This window comes from Gymnoscopelus microlampas, assembly GCF_963454915.1.
Source record: "Gymnoscopelus microlampas genome assembly, chromosome: 15".
Lineage (NCBI taxonomy): Eukaryota > Metazoa > Chordata > Actinopteri > Myctophiformes > Myctophidae > Gymnoscopelus > Gymnoscopelus microlampas.
The window spans coordinates 10,168,337-10,184,101 of NC_139952.1; the positions used below are offsets into that span (position 1 = coordinate 10,168,337).

General features: G+C 39.3%; 1 protein-coding gene across 1 annotated transcript in view; it reads right to left on the minus strand.

The window, feature by feature from the left end:
• Positions 1–14,317, minus strand: part of LOC311061642 (uncharacterized protein) — a 70,109-nt gene extending 55,792 nt beyond the window's left edge. The window contains exon 1 of the mRNA XM_084080333.1: positions 14,246–14,317. The gene's annotated coding sequence lies outside the window, so the exon portion shown is untranslated. The remainder of the gene's footprint in view (positions 1–14,245) is intronic.
• Positions 14,318–15,765: the final 1,448 nt, after the last annotated feature.

The window sequence follows — 15,765 nt, forward strand, 5'->3', positions numbered from 1 at the left end:
TAAGGCCATGGAATTACACCAGTTTAAGTTTACATAATCACTCTGAGGATTTCATCCCAGTACCTAACAGCAGCCAGGGTACTGCTGGCTTTGACATGCAGCTCTGTGCAACCCTCCCCAGGCCATCAATGCATCAAAGGCAAACTGGTCACACCAGACTCTTTAATGCCTGTCACATTTGGTCAGTGTGAACCTGCTCACATCTGTGAAGAGAATGAGGTACCAATGGTGGACCTGCCAAATATGGTGTTCTCTGGTGAACGCCAATCGAGCTGCACGCTGCTGGGCTAGAGCACAGGCCCTCATGCCACCTTCATGGCGTCTTTTTCTGATAGTTTGGTCAGAAACATGCACACCATAGCATGCTGGAGGTCAATTTGTTAGGCTATGGCAGTGTCCTTCCCTTCTAGCACAAAGGAGCAGATACAGGTCCTGCAGTTGGGTTGATAATCTTCTATGGCCATGTCATGCTGTACAGTAGCTCTGGGACATGTGTTAAGGAGAACTTCCTATCTCTACACTGTAGAGATAGGAAGGCGTTATCCTTAACATGTTATGTCCCAGAGCTACCGTAGAGACTACCTGTACAACCTGATCGGGCCACATGTACCACTTCATGCTATAAGAACAGTATCAAAACAAAACAAGAGAAGGAAGGACAGAGATAACAATTCTCTGTGGGCACTACATTAACCTATTCCATTTTGTCTTGCTTTTGCCTTCCGATTGGACCTGGTGTCACATCTGTTTGCACACAAGCAGGTGAAATTGATTGTCAAATAGCCTATTTGTTATTCCTACAGTAGGCTAATTGGAAGCTAAATTCGCAACTGGTTGTTTATGGAACATATCCCAATAGAGGTTTGATATAGGCTATATGTGTCAGGCTTTAAACTCCATCTCAGGTCAAGTGGTTCTATACTGCATGCTTGTATGTCATTTTAGCACTGTAGGTGAGAAGGCCCTTGGCTATTACATTTTCCTTGACAATGTTTGTATATAATAACACTATGCATTAGGATAATAATACAACCTGCTCTCACACACACACACACACACACACACACACACACACACGCGCGTGCGTGCGTGCGTGTGTGTGTGTGTGTGTGTGTGTGTGTGTGTGTGTGTGTATATATATATATATATATTTTTTTTTTATATATATATATATATATATATATTTTATATATATATATATATATATATTTTATATATATATATATATATGTATATATATATATATATATATATATATATATATATATATATATATATATATATATATATATATATATATATATATATATATATATATATATATATATATATATAAAAAGTAGATATAGATAGATAGATAGATAGATTAAATGGTAACTAATATAAAATTCATTTGTGACGTTCAGTCATTGTAGGTTTAGGGCCTAGTCAGCCAATTGGGAGTGAGTATGGGACAGGTCAGAGCAGGGTCATGTTGCTGTGCTTTGGCACGGGTGTAATCAGCCAGCATAGAAATCAGCTGTGAAGAAACCAAATCTACTTCAACGTATGTCCTCACACAATACATTCTAGGAGGTAAGATTTTGCAGATTTTGCGCATTTACTTGAAATATAGGTTATTGTACACTACATCCAGGAATTGTTTGTTTCATTTAGAGACAGACTGCATATTAAGTAATTGTTTGGTCTCATTGAAATTACAGCTCAGTCAGTAGGTTACTGTTACTGTTCGCTAAAAGGCTACAGCAGATATTCTAAAGTTGTGCATGCTATCTACCTAGTTGAACAAAATATTACAAAGCAGGTGCACGTTCACAATGTGTTCATCCATGCTATCTTAAATCTAGCCCTGAAATATGACGCTCGTATACACGTTTTTTAGCGTTGTGAATGGAGTAGCCCTGGTCCAGAGCGTTAGTGAGTTCGAACGCCATGACAGGCCCTGGGCTCTGCGCATATCCAAGGAATTCCACTGTTGTGCGAAGGCGCCAACAGTAGTGAAAATAAACAAAACCATTTCACTACACACTTAAACCAAGGTTATTTTGTGTTGTTGGAAGTCTGTTCTCGGAGGTGGGAAGCCTCTCAGCACCCCACCTACTCTGTAAAATACACTTTTTGGCCAGAAAATAAAATATTTCACCGGAAGGAAAAAAAAAAAGGTTGCTCCACAGCGCCCTCTACAGATCTGGTCAATGGAATTTTCCTATTGACCATATTTCCCCTTCGGTGAAATATTTTCTTATCTGGCCATAAAAGTGTATTTTACAGAGAAGGTGGGGTGCTGAGAGGCATCCCACCTCCGAGAACAGACTTTCACCAACACAAAATAGCCTTTATTTAGGTGTGTAGTGAAATGCTTTTGTTTATTTTCACTACTGTTGGAGCCGTCGGAAGGCAGTGGAATTCTTTGTACACGTGCAGAGCCCAGGGCATTAGAGAGAACTCACTAACGCTCTAGACCAGGGCTAGGAATGGAGCAAACCAGTGGTGTAAAATAACTAGGTACATTTACTTAATTACTGTACTTAAGTACAATTTTGAGGTATTTGTACTTTACTTAAGTATTTCCAACTTCCAATACTTTTACTTCTACTCCACTACATCTTAGAGGCAAATATTGTACTTTTACTCCACTACAATTATTTGAAAACTTTAGTTACTAGTTACCTGTTTTATACCAAGTCTATTTGAAAATAGACGATTTACAAGCTCACAATGCATCACATCGCGGAGCGTTGTGAGCTTGTACATCTGCTATTTTCAACTATTTTACTACTTTTACTTTTGGTACTTTAAGTACATTGTGATGGCACTTTTGTACTTGTGCTCAAGTAAAATTACGAACTTTTAATTGTAACAGAGTATTTCTATATTGTAGTATTGGTACTTTTACTTAAGTAAAGAATTTGAGTACTTTTTCCACCACTGGAGCAAACCACCACACCAGGTTGCAGGAGGTTTCTGGGCTATCTTAAATCATTGAGTTTACAGATTTGTTATTTTCGCTATGAATTAAACATCATCATCATGTCTTCACGTCATGTATGTGTCGAGCTCTTATATTCTGTTTCATGCATTTTCTCCCTAAGCCATGACCAAACCAAAGATGAGGAGCTGTCCCCACTGTGCAGCGGAAAACAATGCGGCAAGGAAATCTTGCCAGAACTGCTATGGAAGTCTCCTTGAAAGAAAGCTCTTCAAACATAGAGAAGATGCTTTGAAGGAAAAGCAGTATGGCCAAAAAATTCTGAAGCACGGGAATGCCAGCAGAGTGGTGTCCTCTGCCCATCTAATGGCATGTGTTTTCTTATTTGGTTATTCATTCATGATATTTATTTATACCACTGCTCTACAACAAAACTCTTTGCCAAAAATAGCTGTTCTAGAAGCTCACAACGTGTTGCGCTGCGATGTGTTGTGAGCTTGGAGGTGGTTAAGTGGTTAATGTAATAAGCAAAAACAGTTTTTATCACATGTTTTCACCAGTTAAGATGCTTGACGATGCTGTGCGCAAAGTAATAGGTTATCAATATTTAATCACAAATATTTGGGAGCATGCACAAGCTGGCAAGTGGCCTTGGCATTGTTTATAACACAGGCAGTCTGTGCCTGTCAATGTACAATTGTATGTGTAAATATTTTGTGTGTTTCTGTATGTAGGTGCAAAAGCTTCATGCCCTGGGGTACAGCCCAATTCTCTTTATTGGGAAGAAGGTGAAGGGCGCAAATTCGGTCACTGCGGAGGCCATCACTCATGTGTGCCCTCAAGGAACTGGGCCCATGAAAATCTTCTTGGATAAAATGAAGAGGGCTTACGAGCACACTTTGATAAGTAAGGCAATGCTTTGGAGTGTGCTGCCTGTCATTGTGATATGTTTTAGCTAAATTAGGTGTTATGGACGACAATTGCGAGTGCATGCTATCTACCTAGTTGAACTTTTGTCTGAAATGTGTTGTAAAATGTATGCCCCATTGTACGACGGTGTCACACCAAAAATGAAGATTTACATGGTGATCTTGTAAATTGTCTATTTTCACTGTGTGAAATGCTCACTGAAAACCCCCATTGTTTACCTGGTATCCTAGTCTCTTTGAGACACTACATTGTTCTTTGCACTATACTTATGTGACCAGTTACCTTGTCTGTTGAGTCAAGTTCATGCTTACTCTGCAATCTCACATGTGTAAGTCGCTCTGCATGAAAGTGTATAAATGATATGCTGATATGTTTTTCAGATTCTCAACGGTTCCAGGAAGGAGAAGCAGAAGCGTCCACCTCTCTGCCCTCTCCTCCTCCTCTCCCCAATCCAACCATTTCTCCCAATCCAACCATTTCTCCCAATCCAACCATTTCTCCCTCCCAACCCTCTTCTCCTCATCCCCCACACACTTCCTCTGTCCTCTCATCTCCTGATGAGCCAGTGGATGCTGAGGAGACTATTCTGCTGACCACTGTTCCCTCAACCTCAAGCACCCATCTCCCCCCAACATCTCCTCCTCAACAAGACATGAACAATAGTAAGTATTAAGACTGCAGCTAAGATTCTAACTAGCTGAATATCACAGCAGAAGACACTAATGTTAACATTGTGTGCGATCTGCAGTTAGAATTTATAATGTATTTATTTTAATCTGCCTGCAACGTACCATGGATAGTTTTAACCAGATGCTAATTAATGAATAGAAACTGATAACACCTTTATCCACTCTAAGTTGTCTCATTCATCTCGGAGAACTTAATGTTCAGAACCCAGAGCAGAGCCCCATCCAGTATAAATAGTTAGTCCTCTGAGAACTTGTTTTCAGGTTGGGGGTGCATTTAGCCCCGTGTCCCCATGTACGATCGAAGCAGACCAGCTCAAAATCTCTAGTTGTTGCCACGACAGCTTGACTGATCAAACTCCCTCTAGCCTCCATTTAGGAACGTTTACACTATGTTAGCAAGTCATTCAATACAAGTGGTCGTGGATATGTATTATGTTACAGAATTAAAATTATGAGTTCTTTCAGTTCTGCCATTAAGAGTGGTTTATGTAAATGTAATAACCTTTTGCGCTGCTTCAGGGTGTTATGAGCTCCGTAACCTCCTCAGCCAGTATATCGAGGGTCTTCAATGTTTTTCAGACCAAGGACCCCTTAGCAGAGAGAGAGAGAGAGAGAGAGAGAGAGAGGACCCCCACTACATAGTATAACATTGTGTTGCAGATAAAACTATTTCATAGATGGCTTCATAGACTGTTTGACAGCACTGTCATTGGTGCTGTTAAATAATGAATGTATTTTCAGATGCTTACAGAAACCACTTAAACTTGACCTTTGTACTTGGTCTGCTCTTTCTTCCCTTTACATCAAATCGCTTCACCGAAAATAGCCCACAAGCTCACAACGTATTGTGATGCGTTGTGAGCTTGTAGATCTGACGTTTTTCGCTGATAGTATTGAATATGGAAGGGTTCAAGTGGTTAATGTAAAAAATATATACTTTCACACAAAGACTTGGCGGCCCTATGTAGTAACTCTGTGGACCCCCTATGAAGACCCAAGATCTATAATGTTTATTGCATTGAATGTATTATAATATAATGCAATATATGTTTTGTATGCAGTCAGTTTTATTACAATGATATTCCATTTATTTCAGATCTCCCTGCTCCACAGCCTGCTCCACAGTCTACCCTCCTTCTCCCTTCTCCCTCCTCTTGTCTTGAGGACAGCACTGTCCCTTCTAGTAAGTATTAATCATCTTAAAAACGCCTTCTAAAACCTAACCTAAGGTTTTCTGAAAACCTTCAAATTCTTATTAAACAAAAGAGACACAGGTGTATGAGACACAGAGGTGTCTCCCATTAAAAGGTATAACAGCGCAGAGCTTACACTAGGTCTAAATGGGTTAAATTAGTTTATTTTGTTCAAATTGCCTAGTTGTTGTGTGTTCTGTGTAAATTACATAATTATAGGCCACTGGCATTTAAGTTTGTATAATCTGTCACTCACAGGTGTCCCTCCAGAGCTCACATCTGCTCCAAAACCCTCAACCACAGGACGGCAGAAGATAATGAAGCCAGGTGTGTAGGTTTTTTAGATATTTAAAAGTGATTACTGAGTTTGTCAACCTGATGTCTTCAGGCAGACTGTTACAGAGTCTTTGTCTTGATGGGAGAAAGGTCTGTCCACCTGAAGACATGGGGTTAAGTGATGGCACATAATTGAATTATGAGGTCAGTTGAGTATCTCTATGCCAGACCAGCTTTAAAAGTTAATATAGTGTGCCTTAAAATGATTTCTAAATTTGACTGGCAGGCAGTGATGTGCAGCTTCACCCATTTCGACCTGAAGCCGATTCTTAAAAACGCCTTCTAAAACCTAACCTAAGGTTTTCTGAAAACCTTCAAATTATTTAAAAAAAAAAAAGATGTTGCTATATGAGACACAGGTGTATGAGACACAGAGGTGTCTCCCATTAAAAGGTATAACAGCGCAGAGCTTACACTAGGTCTAAATGGGTTAAATTAGTTTATTTTGTTCAAATTGCCTAGTTGTTGTGTGTTCTGTGAAAATTACATAATTATAGGCCACTGGCATTTAAGTTTGTATAATCTGTCACTCACAGGTGTCCCTTCAGAGCTCACATCAGCTCCAAAACCCTCAACCACAGGACGGCAGAAGAGAATGAAGCCAGGTGTGTAGGTTTTTTAGATATTTAAAAGTGATTACTGAGTTTGTCAACCTGATGTCTTCAGGCAGACTGTTACAGAGTCTTTGTCTTGATGGGAGAAAGGTCTGTCCACCTGAAGACATGGGTTTAAGTGATGGCACATAATTGAATTATGAGGTCAGTTGAGTATCTCTATGCCAGACCAGCTTTAAAAGTTCATATAGTGTGCCTTAAAATGATTTCTAAATTTGACTGGCAGGCAGTGATGTGCAGCTTCACCCATTTCGACCTGAAGCCGATTCTTAAAAACGCCTTCTAAAACCTAACCTAAGGTTTTCTGAAAACCTTCAAATTATTTTTAAACAAAAAAGATGTTGCTATATGAGACACAGGTGTATGAGACACAGAGGTGTCTCCCATTAAAAGGTATAACAGCGCAGAGCTTACACTAGGTCTAAATGGGTTAAATTAGTTTATTTTGTTCAAATTGCCTAGTTGTTGTGTGTTCTGTGAAAATTACATAATTATAGGCCACTGGCATTTAAGTTTGTATAATCTGTCACTCACAGGTGTCCCTTCAGAGCTCACATCAGCTCCAAAACCCTCAACCACAGGACGGCAGAAGAGAATGAAGCCAGGTGTGTAGGTTTTTTAGATATTTAAAAGTGATTACTGAGTTTGTCAACCTGATGTCTTCAGGCAGACTGTTACAGAGTCTTTGTCTTGATGGGAGAAAGGTCTGTCCACCTGAAGACATGGGGTTAAGTGATGGCACATAATTGAATTATGAGGTCAGTTGAGTATCTCTATGCCAGACCAGCTTTAAAAGTTCATATAGTGTGCCTTAAAATGATTTCTAAATTTGACTGGCAGGCAGTGATGTGCAGCTTCACCCATTTCGACCTGAAGCCGATTCTTAAAAACGCCTTCTAAAACCTAACCTAAGGTTTTCTGAAAACCTTCAAATTATTTTTAAACAAAAAAGATGTTGCTATATGAGACACAGGTGTATGAGACACAGAGGTGTCTCCCATTAAAAGGTATAACAGCGCAGAGCTTACACTAGGTCTAAATGGGTTAAATTAGTTTATTTTGTTCAAATTGCCTAGTTGTTGTGTGTTCTGTGAAAATTACATAATTATAGGCCACTGGCATTTAAGTTTGTATAATCTGTCACTCACAGGTGTCCCTTCAGAGCTCACATCAGCTCCAAAACCCTCAACCACAGGACGGCAGAAGAGAATGAAGCCAGGTGTGTAGGTTTTTTAGATATTTAAAAGTGATTACTGAGTTTGTCAACCTGATGTCTTCAGGCAGACTGTTACAGAGTCTTTGTCTTGATGGGAGAAAGGTCTGTCCACCTGAAGACATGGGGTTAAGTGATGGCACATAATTGAATTATGAGGTCAGTTGAGTATCTCTATGCCAGACCAGCTTTAAAAGTTCATATAGTGTGCCTTAAAATGATTTCTAAATTTGACTGGCAGGCAGTGATGTGCAGCTTCACCCATTTCGACCTGAAGCCGATTCTTAAAAACGCCTTCTAAAACCTAACCTAAGGTTTTCTGAAAACCTTCAAATTATTTTTAAACAAAAAAGATGTTGCTATATGAGACACAGGTGTATGAGACACAGAGGTGTCTCCCATGAAAGGTATAACAGCGTATAGCTTACACTAGGTCTAAATGGGTTAAATTAGTTTATTTTGTTCAAATTGCCTAGTTGTTGTGTGTTCTGTGAAAATTACATAATTATAGGCCACTGGCATTTAAGTTTGTATAATCTGTCACTCACAGGTGTCCCTTCAGAGCTCACATCTGCTCCAAAACCCTCAACCACAGGACGGCAGAAGAGAATGAAGCCAGGTCTGTAGGTTTTTTAGATATTTAAAAGTGATTACTGAGTTTGACACCCTGATGTCTTCAGGCAGACTGTTACAGAGTCTTTGTCTTGATTAGGGTTGTGATTCGTTAGGACTTTAAAGGTTCCGCTTCCTTCCTTTTTTATGACACCCATTATACTTACAATTATACTTACAAAATAAACACAAATCCAATTACATTACATTACATTGTAATTGCATATTACAATTGAGGTAGGCAGATTGTTTGCAAGTAAACAACTCTTGCACTGTTAATGTTGCACATTTAGGCTGCGTGAGAGCATGAGTCTAACTTCTAACAGTTCTTTTGCAAGAAAATTAGCATATGTTTTTTTATATCCTACACCTATCCTGGCTAATAGTGTCTCCAGCAATTGAAAACACTCTCTCTGAAGGGAGTGACTTGCCTATTGCTGGCCTTGTCTGCACTTTCTATATAAAAATATAAAATTATATTCATCATGATGAACGATTAATTTAGAGCCAATTTAACAGCAGCTTGTCGGCAGCAGATGTTTTCCAACTTCTGCTGTCGGGCCGATATCGATGCGGTGGAGAGCTGGCTCTTTGCCTTGATGAGAATGGCCTGGTTAACTAAATACATCAGGTTAAGGACTGGCACACCATGAAGAGCTTTAAAAGTTAATAATAAAACTGGCAGCTGACATAATTTATCCTGTTAACCCATTCAGACCGAGGATTAATCATAGTCCTAGTGAAATATCTTGCAGGGTGTGTGTGTGTGTGTGTGTGTGTGTGTGTGATCCCTTGTCATATAGCAATCAGCCACAACGATATTTGAACGCTGATTTCAATCAGAGTATGAAGTGCATAGCGATTTTTAAGACTACTTGCCGACTTTTAAGATATTGATGTGTACCTAGCATTATTCTGTAAAGGGATCTAACTGTGCTTAACATATACTGCAGCATTACTGTATAATGTAACAGCATAACAGGCACTTGTAAACAGACATGTAAAGGCTCTGAATAAGATTCAGATACTTTAACAGGAAATGCCATACACATACAGGGTTAGTCAACATCACTTTACTCAACAATAGTTTGGACTACACCCTGGGGATTTCAATTACATTACCAGATTAGACAATTAATATTAACACTAATGGAAATATAATACAGCAGTTTGTTATTTACACACATATCCCAAAAATGAGCTGAAATTTGAGTTGTCATCTCGTTAGTATATCTGGAAACCGAAACACACCACCTTGCTCTTAACTCAGTTGGTGAGTTATTTTTAGGTGTGCATGTACACTTTCAAAGAACTACAGTATAAACAAAAAAGATTTCTTAGCTCGGATCCAACTTTCCAGAGTCACTTTTATTTCAAGGAACCATGAAAAACAAAGGATTGCTCACTAACTAAGTTGTTGTATCTTGTTTCATGAGATAAAACTAAAAACCAGTTTGGACATAAATAGAAGAAAACTGTATATAATATCTTGCATGGAAAGCAGGACTCACAGATTCTCCTGGAGGATATCAACCCCTCGTCTTTCATTGTCTAACCGTTTTCTCTTTTGTCTCTTTTTAGGCTGCTCTGATTGTGGAAAAAAGAACAAGCTCTGGAACTGGGAAAAGATCACCGAAAGGAAAACCACGGAGGTAAGCTGTTAAATTTGACGGTGAAATGGTACTGGATTTACCAGTACCTGCTGAAATGGCTAACAGTTATTTTTGTCTGTTTGTGTGGCCGTCTGTAGGAAGGAAAGAAGATGGTGAAGATTGTGTGGCTGCCTTGTGCGTCATGGTAAGATCTCAGCATTTTGGTCACCTTTGGCTGTATTCTAATGTGCTTCTATAAATGTATTTACTTTTTAGTACCAGGCTCAAAAGCCAAGTTATTTGTTTTTATGATACCCCATTCAAATGAAATAATCTGTTGCATTCATGGATGTTTTGCAGTGGGAAAACGTGGCCTGACAGCTGGCAGCCAGCAAAGAACTTCGAGTGATTGTCTCCGCCAGGCAGAAAGGCATGGCGAGAGAGTATGTTTTACCCCCTGTCCGTCCGTCCGTGTGTCCTGTCCGTCCGTTACCACCTAATCTCTGGCGCCGTTGGCTGCCAAGTCAGAACCTCTGGCCCAAATGTTTCAGATTGGCCTGTTATAGCGCCACCAGGAGGCCGATTTGTGCAAAACACATTTATTGATACTACTCCTTCAGATTTTGTCCAAACATCACACAGATCGGTACACAGTTTCTCTATAGTCATGTCCAATATTACATCCTGATTGGCTACCAAAGTTTGCAGGATTGGTCCGTTTTCAACAAAATGCCTCAAATTATGAACGCAGCTTGCGATTTCCGTGAGCACTTTTTCTGATTTTGATTCTTTTAGTTTGTTCATGTTTTATTGTTGCCGTTCTGTAAAATAAAATTGTTTTATTACAAAAAGTTTTTTTTTTGCCTTTTTAGAATTGACTTGTCATTCAATTTATAATTGATTCCTTCATATGCAGTCTCTTTAGAGTTTCTTATATGCAAGTTGTGCAATTTTATATACAAGCAGCTTTATATACACGGTGGTCAGCAGAACTGAAGCATCACAGACTATTGGTTGCCTTATTGGTAAGGTGCTGTAGCAACAATGGACTAACGTTTCAATGCCAAGAGAATCTTCATCTGTCAGAACTCCTTCTCTTATATAATTCATAGTGTTGGACAACAAATAATGTATTATATATAATATTACATGGCACATGCTCAAGCTGTGCTCATGCACAGCGTCTAGATCTGTTATTTTTGAGCATGTGATAAACTACTATGGCACTTCACACCGGGCTCCTCTATGCAGCTGGATGGACGGATGGCGCATATACAAACCATGCAGAGAAGAGAGCACTTCAGTCCAAAATAAATTGCATTCATTGTAATGCAGTAATACAGCGTTACTTGGATAAGTAATACTGTTTTGGCAATTGTAATAAGTTACACTACTCGTTAGTAATAATTACAGTACATTATATAAGTAATATTTTACTGCCCAAAACTGGTTGTCATGTGTGTGCAGTCAGTGTTGGAGTGAAGTAATACATGGACAGTTTCAAATATGTTGTTGCATATAACACTGGCTTGTCTGACTAACATATTATAGTAAATGCAAGTTTGCAACGGGATCATAACATGGATGTATAAAAAGAATGGTAAAGCAGAAAGTCAATATATTTAGGTGTGTGTGTGTATATACACACACACACACACACACACACACACAGCTTGATATGTTGATTAACTATATAACTATCTATATGTGTGTGTGTGTGTGTGTGTGTGTGTATATATATATATATATATATATATATAGTGTAAGTTAAGAAAAAGCCTCGTGATGAATTGCTATAGGCTAGCAGTAAAATGGAAACATCAACAGAATGAAGTGGTATAAGTGAAATTAAACGTATTTGAAATTAAACTATGAATTGACTTCATGTGCTAATGGTTATCAGCGGTAGGCCTGAAAGATGACGGTCATGGACATGCTTCAACCTGGTGTGATGAATTGCTCAATTTACAACTGTAACGTCTACACAAACGTTCAGATTTCAAATATGAAGTGCTTACCTAAATGCTCAGGATGTTATAAATTCCGACGTTCCAGCATGAGTACCCATATCTTCCGTATTGTTGGATAAAAAGCATTTTAATCCGATCGTCGGCCATTTTTGCATAGAGTTATAATGTGCAATACACCTCCCAACCGATAGGATCGCATAGTTGAAAGCTGATGAAAAGACGGAGCAAATGGCTGTCGATCGGATTAAAAGGCTTTTTATTGAACAATACGGAAGATATGGGTACTCAAGCTGGAACGTACACAATTGTAACATCCGTGGCCTTTAGTTAAGCACTTCATATTTGAAATCTGATCGTTTATGACCTGGACGTATTGACTTCATGTGCTAATGGTTATCAGCGGTAGGCCTGAAAGATGACGGTCATGGACATGCTTCAACCTGGTGTGATGAATTGCTCAATTTACAACTGTAACGTCTACACAAACGTTCAAATTTCAAATATGAAGTGCTTACCTAAATGCTCAGGATGTTATAAATGCCGAAGTTCCAGCATGAGTACCCATATCTTCCGTATTGTTGGATAAAAAGCATTTTAATCCGATTGTCGGCCATTTTCGCATAGAGTTATAATGTGCAATACACCTCCCAACCGATAGGATCGCATAGTTGAAAGCTGATGAAAAGACGGAGCAAATGGCTGTCGATCGGATTAAAAGGCTTTTTATTGAACAATACGGAAGATATGGGTACTCAAACTGGAACGTACACAATTATAACATCCGTGGCCTTTAGTTAAGCACTTCATATTTGAAATCTGATCGTTTATGACCTGGACGTTAGCGTTGTAAATGGAGCAATCCACCACACTATGTTGAACGTTCATTTGCGCATGCGCAAACGACATAGTCCCGTTTGGACTTTTTCGGGCGTTAGGGAGAAATAACCAGGGCTGCAAAATCGGACTTTTAGGGGAACCAGGACCTTCATAATCGGACGTCTAGGGGCTACTGACGGTCCTTCATTAAGTGACTAGTTGGGAGTGAGAATGTGTTGCCACTGCAGACAGAGGACCCCTCTATTAGCCCCATTTGGAACCTCTCCCTCTGCTATATAGCTCCGAGGGCTATACAGCGGAGGGAGAGGTTCCGATTGGAGCTATACCCCTCTATATAACAATGCTTCGCCGTGATGCAATGAAGCTAATGACGATTCTCTCTGGCCAAAATAGTCTGCAGTCTTTTCACGTCACCTTCTGAAGCTCAGCTTGTTTGGAGCCTCGACGAAGGGGATACCAAAAAAGCACCAGGTATGGAAAATAAAAAAGGCGAGTCGAGTCAAAGTGTTACCATGCAATGGAAAAGCAACTACAGACCGTTTTTTTTTAATTGTTTTACAAATAATTGCATTTTGAGGGCAAAGTTTAAAAATGTAAGTTGCTCTTGACACAGTGTTTGGTAGAAAGTTTGATTATCCCGATCCCATCATCTGGAGGGATGGTTGTTCTCTGACTGGTTGATTGTCAAATCTATACCTCTAAATTTAGTATTTACAATTCTCTGAGCTGTGCTTGCTTTAAATTAAAATTCTCTGACAAGATTTGTGATGTGATGACATTGGTATCGGCAATTATGCAGCCCATGTGTTCTGACTTTTAACCTTTTAAAAAATGTCTAAAATAGCAGATCGGTTATTTTTGGAAATTGTAATAGGGCTTAAATGGTTAATGAAATTAAGATATGTGTATTTCATTACTTGTTTGCTTGTTAATTGTAAAATGTTACTTTACTATTTTTTCATAAATGTTTTTAATTTGTTTGCTTAGGCCTTAGAAGTTAAATGTTCTCAAATATAAACTTTGATCAAATCTAAGTTAACCAAAGAATAATGTATTTATTTATGTTTTTTATGTATTTATTTATTTAACAAAATATAGGTCAAAACATCAGTAATAGACTAAGACTAAGACTAAGACTCTCCAAAGTCGGAATCGGGTCAAAAGAATATGGCATCAGTTGGGCTCTACCAACACACCAACCACACTACAGAATACTACAGACTGGCAATCAAATTAAGTCGGGTGCTAAAATAACCGATGGCTTGATCTTTGCTTTTCAACAACAAACACATGAACATGCCATAATGAACTGGATGATGATTCTACTTACTGGCTGATGTCTCAACTGCCTCTGTAGCTCCACACACAAACATACCAGCTTAATCTGAAATTGTGCTCCATCGCACGAAGTAAATGAAACTTTTAGTAACGACCTAGTCCGCCTTTAGGTGTGGCCTGGACTGGATCACATGGGCCAGTTTGGAATGAAAACCAGGCTTTCCTCCATGTGGAAAGCATAAAGCCGGGTGATGTGAGGTAAATCTGAGGGAGTTGGGCCTGTCCGGCCCCGCCCCCCCCCCCCCCCCCGCCCCCCCAACACTGTGAGAAAATTGTGTAGAGACCACTGGAGAGAACTTTTTGGCCAGTCCCTCATGCCATTTCACACCAGAAATGTAGTCCATATGGATATTTCACAATAACTTGTCATTCCTGCTATAACCCCCCTATATCCTCTGCCTCCTACACTGTACATCTCTACCGCAAACAGCACAACATGTTAACAAGGGGAAACTAATTAGCCTGACACAGTACAAACCAAGCTAACAAAAGCTCATGAAATGAATGCATCTCAGTGTCAATCTGAGTGTAAAAGCAACAATTTATTGATGGGGGGGTGAATTTAGCATGCTTTCTGAGTGCCCGTCTCAAGTTATTTGCAATGCAGTTGCAAGATTAACAAGGTGGGAGGGCACTTGTCATCACAGCATTAGTTGAAAAGTGAAACTAAAACTGACTGATTGGAGCCAGCTCATTTTAATTATAATATCATTATAAATAATAACTATAAAAAGTGCTCCTCGGAGCACAAGTCTCCGCCAGCAGACTTGTGTTGGGAATGTTGGGAATGTTCTAATTCTTATGTTCTAATTCTTACAAAAAATAGAACATGTTACTGTGTCATAGTAACATGACACAAGTGTCCGTCTGTATAACTGTCCTATCCGTCCTGTCTGTATTGTCCTATCCGTCCTGTCTGTATAAGTGTCCTATCCGTCCTGTCTGTATAAGTGTCCTATCCGTCCTGTCTATGTAAGTGTCCTATCCGTCCTGTCTGTGTAAGTGTCCTATCTGTCCTGTCTGTGTAAGTGTCCTATCCAATTGTTACAGTATCCGCCATTTCTCAGCCATTTCGTGATTATTCCTGTCTTACCTCACTTTGAAAGAGGCTAAGACTCTTTCAAAGTGACACATGTATTTATAGGCCGCTATACGTCACTAGCCAATCAGATCACACTATTTCACCGTATTGTCACGTGTCACGTGAGGCTTGACCAATGTTAGCTTGACATGTGGAAAGTGAAAACAATGTCTCCTGGCGGAGACAATTATGATAGTGAAATTAGTATTATTTGTCAAATGTTCTTCTTGATAAGGGCCACGGGTGTTGGGCGGGTCATTATTACTGTTTGGTATTTTTAGCGGCGCTAGCCGCTCTATACCTTTAGGTATAGAGCGGATATTAGCCCTCTCTGATTGGTCAGACACGTCAACAAAGTGATTGGTCAAGCTTCACGTGACACGTGGCTATAAACACATTATAAACACTTATTGATGACAAAATGTATCAAA